Source organism: Loxodonta africana, chromosome 23, assembly GCF_030014295.1.
Source record: "Loxodonta africana isolate mLoxAfr1 chromosome 23, mLoxAfr1.hap2, whole genome shotgun sequence".
Lineage (NCBI taxonomy): Eukaryota > Metazoa > Chordata > Mammalia > Proboscidea > Elephantidae > Loxodonta > Loxodonta africana.
In genome coordinates, this window is record NC_087364.1 from 64115927 (window position 1) to 64129048 (window position 13122).

Below are 13122 nucleotides of genomic sequence, written 5' to 3' on the forward strand. Positions count from 1 at the left end.
GTAGAAACTGAGGCAAAGAGACGCAACTGCTCTTCCCCAAGGTGACCCAGCTAGTAGGATGTACCACTGGGATTTTATCCCAGACAACCAGTTCCCTCAAGGCTACAGCATGCTGCTGTCCCACTTGTGCCTTTTTCTTTCCCACTGCAGCTGCCTGCCTTTCGGTCACACCAGAACTCTTCAATATCTACCTTTGAGGTGGCTGAAGTGGAAAAAGAGAATAGGAAAACAAGTACAATTTAAAACCACATATTCTTGTCTCTGCAGAAAATTACAGTTCTGGTGAAAGGTATGTTAGAGTAACAAAGCAGAAATGACTACTTCGAACATGCTTTTCTTTGAAGACAAATTTCATTTCCTAATTGAATGAGCAATTAGTCGTAGTGTTTTGAGTAACAGTGATGTATTTATATCAGTCCATCTATTTTAGCTCAGCATATATTCATGGCTCATAAGTGAGCTAATTTGTATATGCCATTATAATAAAGAAATTAGCTGTATATCTTAAACTGAGCCAGTTTACATTCTTCAGTAAATGTAATGAGACAAGTGAAGAATTACCTTCATGAAAAATCCTGCAGCAAGATTTCTCATGAGATAAATAGTGCTCAAAAAGAAGATACTTCTCATGGGCTTCCCTAACCTTTCTCCCCGGGAAACTGGCCCAAAGAGAAGAGTTAGCTATAGGAAGTTGCAGTAATTACTTGATTACTTAAACTCTAAATGAACTGATATATTTACAATACTAAAATTCTTAGGATTTCAGTTTTAGATACCAATTACTAAATATATACTAGGTGCCAGAAACTTCCATATATAATGATTTAGGTGGGTTTTTATCATTTTCACACACAGATAAGGAAACTGAAACCCAGAGAGTTAAAGTAACCCATTCAAGATTACAGTCCTATTTGAAAAATGTTCCAAAAAGTAAGGGCAAACAGTTTTGAAAAAAAATGATAAAAAGAAACAGAAGTTATAAGGAAGAAGCAAATATAAACTTTAGAACAGAAAAATAGAATAACCAAAATAAAAAATTCACTGGAGAAGCTCAAGAGAAAAAAATTGGAGAATACAGGGGAACAGTTACTGAACCTGAAGACAGATCAATAAAATTTTCCAGTCTGAAGAACAGAGAAAACAATTATTGAAAAAAAGAAAAAAGAAGAGAACCACATCAATCCGTGGAACAATCCCAAAAGTTCTAATATTCACGTCATCAGAGTCCCAAAAGAATATGAGAAAGAGTAGAGTGCAGAAAAAATATTTGAAGAAATAATGGCTGAAAACATCAAATTTGCCTAAAGGAATAAACTTGCAAATGAGAGCAGCTCAGTGAACCTCAGACAAAATAAACCTAAAGATATCTACTCCAAGACCCAATAAAATCAAATTGCTGAAAATAGAAGATAAGAGGAAAATCTGGAAAGCAGCCACAGAAAAAGACACATTATTTAAGAGAGAATTAATAATTAGGATTACTGTGGATTTCTCATCAAAAAATGGAGTTCAGAAGAAAGTGGGACAATATTTTTAAAGCAAGGAAAGAAAATAATAGTCAATCCAGAATTCTACATCCAGGAAACATGTCCTTCAGTAATGAAGGAGAAATAAAGATATTCTACTATAAAGGAAAACTGAGATAATTTGTTGTCAGCAGACCCACTAAAAATGAACTGCTAAGGGGTTTCCAAGGAGTACCTGGTCGATTTGAACTACTGCCCTTTTGGTTAGCAGCCATAGCTCTTGACCACTACACCACCAGCATTTCCTTTCTTCTCTCAGGTTCTTTAAAATAAGTTTGATGGATAAAAGCAAAAATTATCACATTGTGCAATAGGAGTTTCAATGGCTGTAGATGTATACACAAAATAATAACAACATAAATTGGTGAGTGTGAAGAGACTTTACTTATGATGGTAAGTTTTCTAAGTGGTAACATATTAATTCTAAGTATAATTTGAAAAGCTATGATGCAATTCCTACAGTCACCACACACACACACACACACAAAATCCCTATTCAGAGATATAATCCAAAACAATGTAAATAAATACTGCAAAAACTTTTAAATAACCCTAAAAAAGTGGGGGAATAGACACAGAAGCATGAAAAAGAGAGACAACAAACAGGCATAAATCCAAACATATCAATATTTACGTTAAATGTAATGTCATGCACTTAACATATCAATGAAGAGAAAGATTTTTAGGATAGATAAATTGATACACTTAAAAAAATGATTCAACTATATGCTCTGTAAAAAGAAACTCACTTCAAATGTAACGATAGGTTAAAAGTAAAAGGATGAAAAAATATATCATTTAAACACTAATCAAAAGAAAGCTGGAACGTAAAACACAGAAAACAAGCAGCAAAATGCCTACCATAAATCCTACTTTATCGCTAATTGCATTAAATGTAAATGGGTTAAACAATCCAACAAAAAGGCAGAGAATGCCAGAATCCATTTTAAAAAATGATTCAACTATATGCTGTGTAAACAGACAGACTTTAGATTCAAAGACACAAACAGGTTAAAAGTAAAAGGATCAAAAAGGTATACCACGTAAGCATGAGCTAAAAAAGAGCTTGAGTGGCGATACAGGGATCAGACAAAATAGGCTTTAAGACAAAAGCTGTTACTGGAGAAAAAGAAGACCATTTCATAGTGATAATGGGGTCCATTCATCAGGAAGACACAACAAATTATACGCACACACTAAAATGCATGAAGCAAAAACTATCCTAATCTAGGAGGAAATAGACCATCCAACAATAATAATTAGAGACTTCAATTCCCACTTTCAAAAACAGAACAACTAGACAGAAGATTGACAAGAATATAGAAGACCTAAACAACACCATAAAACAATAAACTAAAAGACATCTACAGAACACAACATCCAACTACAGCAGAATGCACATTCTTTTCAAACGAACATGGAACATTCATCAGACTAGACCATGAATCTGACCATAAAACAAACCTTAATACATTTTTTAAAAGACTGAAATCATACAGAGTATATTTTCTCAATGGGGACATTGGTGGTTCAGTGGTAGAGTTTTCACCTTTTGTGTGGGAGACATGGGTTCAATTCTAGGCCAACGTACCTGATACATAGACACCACCTGTTTATTAGTGGTGGTTTCCATGTTACCTATGATACTGAACAGGTTTCAGCAGAGTTTGCAGGCTAAGACTAGGAAGAAAGGCCTAAAAACCAGCCAATGAAGAATATATGGATCACCACAAAACTGAAAAGATCTGAAATTGACACCTAACATTCCACTTTAAGAAATTCTTAAAAAGCAAATTAAACCCAAAATAAGCAGAAGGAAAGAAATAGTAAAGATTAGAGCAGAAATAAACAAAAAGAGCATAGGAAAAAAAAAAAAACAGAAAATCAATGAAATCAAAAGTTAGTTTTTTGAAAAAAGCAACAAAATTGACAAACCTTTAATGAGACTAACCAATAAAAAAAAAAGGACACTCAAATTACTAAAATCATAAATGACAAGTGGGATATTACTACCAACCTTACATGTAAAAAAAGGAGACAGAGGGATTATAACAAAGTAATATAAACTACTGTAAACCAAAAAATTAGATAATCTAAAATGAAGAAAACAAATTTATAGAAAGATACAAGCTTCCAAAACTAACTCAAGAAAAAACAGAAAACCTTAATAGACCTATAACAAGTAAAAAGATTGAATTAGTAACCAAAAAAACTTCCCACTAGGAGAACCCAGGCACACAGGCTTCAATGGTGGGTTCAACTAAATGCTTAATGAAGAAGTAGTACCAATCCTTCACAAACTCAAAAAATAATAGCATGAACACCTTCCAACTCATTCTTTGAGGTTAATATGACCCTGATACCAAATCAAAGACATCAAGACAAAACTACAGACTAACATCCCTTATGAACATAGACACAAACATCCTAACGAAATACCAGCAAGCTAAATCCAACATCTGAAAAGGATTGTACACCATGACCAAGAGAGATTTATCTCAGGAATAAATGACTGGGTTTAGCACACAAAAATCAATCAATATATGCACCATAATATTAATAGAGTATAGGACAAAAATCACATGATCATTTCAATAGATACAGAAAATGTATTTGACAGAATCCAACTCTTTTCATTATAAAAAACACTCAACAATATGGAAATAGAAGGAAACTTGAATCTGAAAAACAGCATCTATGAAACATCCACAGCTAACATTATGCTCAATGGAGGAATACTGAATGCTTTCCCCTTAAGATTAGGAACAAAAAAATGTCCACTCTCAATACTTCTATTGAACATTTTTACTGGGGTTTCTAACCAGGGCAATTAGGAAAGAAAGAAAGAAAAAAAAAAAAAGTATCCAGATTGAAAATGAAGAAGTAAAGCTGTATTTGCAGATGGCATGATCTGGCACATAGAAATTCCAATGAATCCATTAAAAAATTATTCAAATTAATAAAAGAGTTCAACAATGTGACAGAACACAAGATCAACAGGCGAGCATCAATTCAATCGACTCGATGGCACTGGGTTTATTTTGGGTGGGAGCAATGAAAAATACAAGAAAACAATCCCATTTACAATAGTATTAAAAAGGATAAAATGCCTAGGAATATATTTAACAAAAGAAGTGCAAGACTTGTCCACTAAAAAACACAATAATTATGGAAGAATTTAATGAATATCTAAATAAAAAAAATTTTTCATGTTCATAAATAGGACAACTTAACATCGTTAAGATGGCAATACTTCCCATATTGATGTACAGATTCAATGTAAACCCTATCAAAATCCCACCTGTCTTTTTCCAGAAATTGAGAAGTTGAACATAAAATTTACATGGAAATGCAAGAGACTGAGAATAGGCAACTAAAAAAAAAAAAAAAAACCCAAACCTCCTTCCTTCGAGTCGATTTCGACTCATAGCAACCCTATAGGACAGAGCAGAACTGCCCCATAGGGTTTCCCAGGAGCAGCTGGTGAATTTGAACCACTGACCTTTTGGTTAGCAACCGAGCTCTTAACCACTGCATCACCAGGGCTCCTGATAGAACAGACAAAACAATCATGAAAAAGGTGAACAAAATGGGGGACTCACTTTCTGATTTCAAAACTTAAAATCCAAATAATGTGGCATTGGCATAAAGGCAGACATACAAATTAATAAAATTCAGAATCTAGAAATAAATCCTCATATTTATGATCAGTGGAATTTCATCAAGAGTACTGAGATTATTCAATGCAGAAAGAATAGTCTTTTCAATAAATGGCTGGGAAACTGCAAATCCACACACAAAAGAATGAATTTGGATTCCTTCCTCAGATTATACAAAATAATTACCTCCAAATGGATCACAGACCTAAATGGAAAACTATGAAACTCTTAGAAGAAAACGCAGAAGTAAATCTTTACAACCTTGGATTAGGCCATGGTTACAAAGATATGACATCAACAGCACATGGGACAAAATAAAAAATAAATAACTGCACTTCACCAAAACTAAAAAAAAAGTGCTTCAAAGGACACCATGTACAAAGTGTAGAAAAGTGAAAGTAAAAAACACAGAATGGAGTTGGAATGGGAGAAAATATTTTCAAATATATCTGGCAAGGGACTTTTTTCCTGAATACGTAAAAAATACAAATACCTCAATAATAAAAAGCAAATAACCCAATTAAAAATGTGGTTAAAGGATCTGAATAAACATTTCCGAGAAGATATGCAAATGGACAATAAGCATGTTAAAAGACTCCTAACATCATGAGTAATTAAATAAATTGAAATCAAAACCACAAACAGATACTCTTGACACATAGTAGAATGGCTATAATAAAAATGACAAACAATAAGTGAAAAGGAGAAGTGAAGATACTGAAGGGCTCATACGTTGCTGGTGAAAATATAAAATGCTTCAGCTGCTTTGGAAGAGTTCGGCAACTTTTTAAAAAGTTAAACAAAATGTTATATGATCCAGCAATTGCATTCCTGGGTATATACTCAAGAGAAATAAAAACTTATGTCCACATGAAAACATATACACAGATGTTCATACCAGAATTATTCATAATAATAAAAAAAAGTGGAAACAACCCAAGTGTCCATCAATTGATGAATGGATAAATTTTAAAATGTGATATATCCACATAATAGAATAATATTCAGCAATGAAAAGAATGAAATACTTATACATGCTATGACCTGGATGTACTTTGAAAACATTGTTATGTGAAATATGACAGTCACAAAAGACCATATATGGTTTGATTCCATTTATATGAACTCTCTAGAATACGCAAATCTCTAGAAACATAAAGTAGATTAGTGGTTGCCAGAAGAGGCAGGGGAAACCCTGGTGGTGTAGTGGTTAAGTGCTACAGCTGCTAACCAAAAGGTCAGCAGTTCGAATCCACCAGGCACTCCTTGGAAACTCTATAAGGCAGTTCTACTCTGTCCTATAGGGTCGCTATGAGTCAGAATCAATTCGATGGCAGTGGATTTTTTTTTTTTTTAAGAAGAGGGAGGAGGGGAACAGGGATGAGAAATGACTGCTAAGAAGTATGGGGCTTCTTTTTGGGATAATAGATATGTTCTAAAATGAAATTGTAATGGTTGCACAACTCTGTGGATATACCAAAAACTAATGAACAGTACACTTTAAAAAGATAGATTTTATGGTATGGAAATTATATCTCAATAAAGTTTAACTAAAAAAAAAAAGAAAGCTGGAGTGGTTATATCAGTATCTGACAAAGTAGGCGTCAGAACAAAGAAAATTACTGGCGATAAGGAGAGATGTCACTTAAAGATAAGAGAGTCAAGGAGACAGAATAATAGGAAAGGTCAATGCACCTAACAGAGCTTCAAAATACATGGAGCAAAAACTAACAGAACTGACAGGGGAAACAGACAAGCTCACTATTAAAGTCGGAGACTTCAACACTTTTCTCTCAGTAACCCACAGAACCAAAAACAAAACAAAACAAAACAAACCTGTTGCCATTGAGTCAATTCCAACTCACAGTGGCCTTATAGGACAGAGCAAAACTGCCCCATAGAATTTCCAAGACTGCTGCGCCACCAGGGTTTCACCCATAGAACCAGTAGAGAGAAAATCAGTAACAATACTGAAGAACTGTACATCATCAACCAACACTGACATTTGTGAAACATTCCACCCAACATCTGAACATCCTTCCTTTTCAACACATAGAACCTTCACCCAGACAGACCATACACTGGCTGTAAAACAAACCTGAAAAAATTACGAAAAATTAAAATCACACGAAATTTGTTCTCTGACCATCATGTAATTTAACTAGTAATCACTAACCTAAGGGTAACAGGAAAATTTCCAACAACTTAGAAATGAACCAACATACTTCTATATAACCCACGGGTCAAAGAGAAAGTCTCAAGGGGAATTAGAGAATATTCTGAACTGAATAGCAGTAATATTTCATAAAGATGGTGGACTCTGCAAGAGTATGTATATTTTCCAAAGATATTATCAACTCAAAGGAACTCAGAGAAATTTCCCTGAACTGACTGCATATTATATTGGATGTATCTCAACTACAGTTAATGTAACTTCCTGGTGCAGCTGGAATATTTACTGATACTTGTATTTTCTACTTGTAAACTCATTGGTTTATTTTGCCCATCAAAATTTGGAGAACACTAAAAAAAAAAAAAACAGATTTCCTTCTCTTAAAATATGTTATTATACCATGCTAAGTCTATATGAGTTAAAGCTGGATAGCCTGCTTGGAAACAATATAATTATTACAAGAATTATATACTAGAGTCTGAATGAGGTCAACTATTCTCATCATGAACTTCACTGCAAAAACACTGCACACACACTCTAGGTTAAGGACTTTTCATATGTATTACAAAGCAAACTGTATCATGAACTATAAACATTATCTGTTTAAAAATACCTTTTATTCCTTTCTAGGATAAAGACCTATCTCCGCCACCAGAACCCAGTCTGGGGAAAAAACGATGTTTTTTAAATAAAGGAATTAATATATTTTCTACTCTGCACATTCAATTATTCATATATAGAAACATACAGCATTTACATAAGCAATTATGAACTAGGGAAATTCTGTATCTCAGCGATCAAATACAGTGATTCTCAAGGAGAAGTGAGGTAGGTGTATAAGAGAAATTTGGAATCATTTTAAATATCCCTTAGAGCTATCAGAATGTATAGGGCTGTATTTAGTTCTCAAACTCTGGCCTCTAAGAGTGTCACCCTGAGGGCATGTTAAACCAGGCTGCCAAAACACACTCACGGAGTTTCTGATTCAGTGGGTCTGGGGTCAGGCCTAAGAAAGTGCATTTCTAAGGTCCTAGGTGATGCTGATACTGCTGGTTCAGGAAATCACAATTTAAGAACTACTGGTCTCGGGGAGCTCCCTTGAAGACACTTCCCTTGAAGATACTTCCCAGTTGATTCTGATATACTTGACCTCAGTTACAAGTTCATGAGATTCTTTCCCACTCAAATAAAAATTCATCTGTAATGGGAACCATACCTTAATAAACTCAATGAAATCTTCAACTTAGCAAATGATACTTTATCTAAAGTTTCTAAATTTATCTAAATTTTCCATCGAATCTCATGTGTAAACCCAAGTTAATTTCCTCTATGCCAAAATCCAAAATATAGTGTGATTTTTAAGCGATACATTGCTAACCTTATATTCCCGCAGAAAGAGTACAGACTGGAAACAGGAGTAATTGTAAACTATTTAAATATCCAGCAAAATTGTTAAATAAACAAATTATAGTGAAACCTTAAGATAAAATCTTATTCTTTAAAAAATATAGTCACGAATAGTTTGGCATAAATCATAAAAGATTTATAAGTGGATAATTTTGCTTGAAAAGTATGGAAAACCTAATTCAGAATAAATGTATAATTGCATTTGTAATCTGTATAAAAAAACAATACATGGAAACAGCTGACGAAGTCCTTTAGCGTACTTAGTAGTGAGTACAAAGTACTGTAACAAAAAGACCCGAGATCATCAAAGGTGAAAGGTTATGTACAGCCTTCCAAGTTCAATCTCTTTATAGATTTTATGCAAAGTTCTTGGCTCCTGTGGTGTATGGTATTGATTAACTTCATGGGTTTCTAGGTTACCAGGGATGTGGATACCTGAGTGGGCTCAACACGAATGGATTAAAGTCCAATGACTGTGAAAGATTTAGTCATTCTGTGGTTAAGAGCTAAGGCTGCTAACCAAACAGTCAGCAGTTCGAATCCACCAGGTGCTCCCTGGAAACCCTATGGGGCAGTTCTACTCTGTCCTATAGGGTCGCTGTGAGTCAGAATCGACTCGACGGCAATGAGTGTTCTACTTAAAAAACCATTACAGTAGAGAGGCTTTGCACTAGCAAGATAAACCAAGATAAACTATGTAGTAGAGATGTTTGACAAACCCACAGAATCTGTCATTATCAGAACTGCCCTTGTGCTGTTTAGTTATATCTTTGCATGAAATCAAACCTACAAGAAGCTTGAGGACATAAGGTGATTTTCACTATGAATGAATGAAAATGTTGGCAAAATCTAATCAATATTACATTACAGTTTTTGCAACTTATATATTTCTTACTTTATCCACATCATGACTCTTCCCAAACAAAAAGTGCACGGTAGAGTATTTTCTTCTTTAGAGCAAACGCTAAGGGTCTTGGAGGTTGGCTATTTGGCTTTCTTTTAAAATAAAAGAATGAAACTGAATCAGAGTAAACTGAGTCACTGTCCACAGGTAATTTTTTATTAAACATATTATTTTAAATGCTGAAAAGGGAATGTCGTTTCTTCTCAATTTAGCTTCCAGGGAGCAAATGTCTTTGTTATTTGGAGTAGAAAAAATACAGAGAGGACAATGCTTTCAATAATGCTTATACGATACATTTAAGGAACAACTACCATGTTAATTTTATCTGGGAGATTACGAGATAATGCCTTATGGTGTCATTTTCTGGCTAGACCTCTAGGATTAAACATGGTAATAAAACAAGATGTCATGTGACTTGTAACGAAATCATTTTGACAAGAAATCTTACATTTACAAAAACAGGCTTTTTTTTTTTTTTGAATCAGTGTTATTTAGAAAAGAACACAGGAACAAAGCAATCACAAAGTACGTAAATGTATACCACAAAAAGGAGGGATCCCTCCCACTGCAATCCTCCCTCCAGATCTCCAAAAACACCAGATTTTTGTGTCTTCCAAGAGACATTCTAAAGGTACCCAAACGAATATATGCATCTATCAATATGAGTGGAGACTTTTTATATATCCTTCTGCATCTTGTTTTATCACTTGATGCCGATTGCATTTCAAGTCATATAGTAAAGCTTATTCTTTCTAATGGCTGCACCACAATTTACTTAACCAACCACTTAGTGATGGAAATTTAATTTTTTTCCAAATTTCAGCTATTACAACTAATGCTGAAATAGTCTTACATATTCTTCTTTGTGCACAGGTGTGTTTATTTTTGTAGGACAAATTCCTAGAAGCACAATTCCTGGATCAAAGCTTTGTGCACTTTTGTTTTGATAGATACCGCGAAACTGCTCTCCCAAGAACCTGAACCACTCTGCACTACCGATAACAACATCTGTTATCCCAATTATCAAAATTTTTATCACTGACAATCTGACTTTTTTTTATATAATTTTATATATATTGGAAAGTCATCTGTATTTCCTTTCTTGTGAACTATCTGTTTGCCATTTGTCCATTTTTCTGTTTGTGAGTTTTTTTAATTTTCTTTTTGAATCTTTTATATGAAGGGTATTAGAATTTTATTGTATATTTAAATTTTTTTTCCAAAATATGTCATTTGTATCTACTGCATTTCTGCCATGCAATTTTTGAAAATTTTATGTAGTCCAATGTTAGATAATGATTTTTGTTTGTTTGTTTTCATAGTACAGCACGTCTCTCCAATCCTGAAGGAAGACAACCACAAAGGTAAGCTTTAGGTTAATGCTGGTGAACTATATAAGGCTTATGAATATCCCTGTATTTTTTTTTTAAAAATGTTAACAAGTTGTGAAATATTTCAGGCAACCCTCTTCACTTTTCATTTTATTAGTAAATGAAAACCAATATATCCAAAACAAATTGTTCTATATAAATTATTAACCTCAAACACCCTCAAGATCTTTAATATTCTTCCTGTTATAACAATGTCACTTTTTCCTTATAAACATTTATAAACAACCAGCTGCTGTCCAGTCATTTCTGACTCATGGCAGCCCTTTGTGCTAAGTGAACCTGCACTTCATAGGGTTTTCAAGGCTGTGACATTTCAGAAGCAGACCGCCAGGGCCTTTCTTCCGAGGCACCTGTGGGTGTGTTCAAAGCACCAACCTTTCTGTTCATAGTTGAGTGCTTCATGGTTTCAGCAACCCAGGGATGTTTATTATAGAAATATGTAACAGAATATGAATATTCAAAATAACATAATTCATTCTATATTCCTACAACCACTTGCTATCAAATCAATTCCAACTCATGGTGGCCCTTACTGTGTAAGAGTAGAACTGTGTTCCATAGGGTTTTCAGTGGCTGATTTTTTTTGGAAGTAGATCAAATGGCCTTTCTTCCCAGGCACCTCTGTGTGGACTTGAACTTTCAAGCTCTCTGTTAGCAGCCAAGGACGTTAACAGTTTGTACCACCCAGGGGTTTCTATATCCCTATACTGCCTATTCCCCCACATGCTGTCAGTTTTTCATACTGTGGGGGCTTGCATGTTGCTGTGATGCTAGAAGTTATGCCACAGGTATTCAAATACCAGCAGGGTCACCCATAGTGGACAGATTTCAGCTGAACTTCCAGACCAACACAGACTAGAAAGAAGGACTCAGCAGTCTACTTCTGAAATGATTTAGCCAGTGAAAACCTCAGGAATAGCAGTGGAACATTGTCTGATATAGTGCTGGAAGATGAGCCTCCCAGGTTGGAAGGCACTCAAAATACAACGGGGGAAGAGCTGCCTCCTGAAAGTAGAGTCGACCTTAATGACATGGATGGAGTCAAGACCTTCATTTGCTGATGTGGCACAACACAAAATGAGAAGAAACAGCTGCAAACATCCATTAATAACCAGAATATGGAATGTACAAAGTATGAATCCAGGAAAATTGGAAATCATCAAAAATGAAATGGAATGCATAAATGTTGATATCCTAGGCATCAGTGAGCTGAAATGGACTGGTTTTGGCCATTTTGAATCGAGCAATCATATGGTCTACTATGCTGGGAATGACAACTTGAAGAGGAATGGCGTTGCATTCATCATCAAAAATAGTATTTCAAGATATATCCTGAAGTACAACGCTGTCAGTGATAGGATAATATCCATACACCTACAAAGACGACCAGTTAATACAACTATTATTCAAATTTACGCACCAACCACTAAGGCCAAAGATGAAGAAACTGAAGATTTTTACCAACTTCTGCAGTCTGAAATTGATCAAACATGCAATCAGGATGAACTGATAATTACTGATGATTGGAATGTGAAAGTCGGAAACAAAGAAGAAGTTGGAAAATACGGCCTTGGTGACAGAAGCAATTCTGGAGATCACGTGATAGAGCTTTGCAAGACCAATGGCTTCTTCATTGCAAATACCTTTTTTCACCAACATAAACGGCAACTATACATGCCATATGGAATACACAGGAATCAAATCAAATACATCTGTGGGAAGAGACGATGGAAAAGCTCAATATCATCTGTAAGAACGAGACCAGGGGCCTACTGTGGATCAGGACATCAATTGCTCATACGCAAGTTCGAGTTGAAACTAAAAAAAATTAGACTAAATGGACAAGACCCAAAGTACAACCTTGAATATATCCCACCTGAATTTAGAGACCATCTCAAGAATAGATTTGGCATGTTGAACACTAATGACCGAAGACCAGACAAGTTATGGAGTGACATCAAGGACATCATACATGAAGAAAGCAAGAAATCATTAGAAAGACAGCAAAGAATGAAAACACCAAAATGGATGTCAAGAGACTCTGAAACTTGCTCTTGAATGT

The 13122-nt window shown here is 34.7% G+C and overlaps 1 protein-coding gene across 7 annotated transcripts in view; it reads right to left on the minus strand.

Annotated features, from left to right (window-relative positions):
* Positions 1 to 13122, minus strand: part of PLSCR4 (phospholipid scramblase 4) — a 76698-nt gene that overhangs the window by 57822 nt on the left and 5754 nt on the right. Inside the window, exon 4 of one of the 7 annotated variants that reach the window (XM_064275569.1) lies at positions 5029 to 5074. The exons of the other annotated variants lie outside the window; for them this stretch is intronic. The gene's annotated coding sequence lies outside the window, so the exon portion shown is untranslated. The remainder of the gene's footprint in view (positions 1 to 5028; positions 5075 to 13122) is intronic. 7 annotated transcript variants of the gene reach the window in all.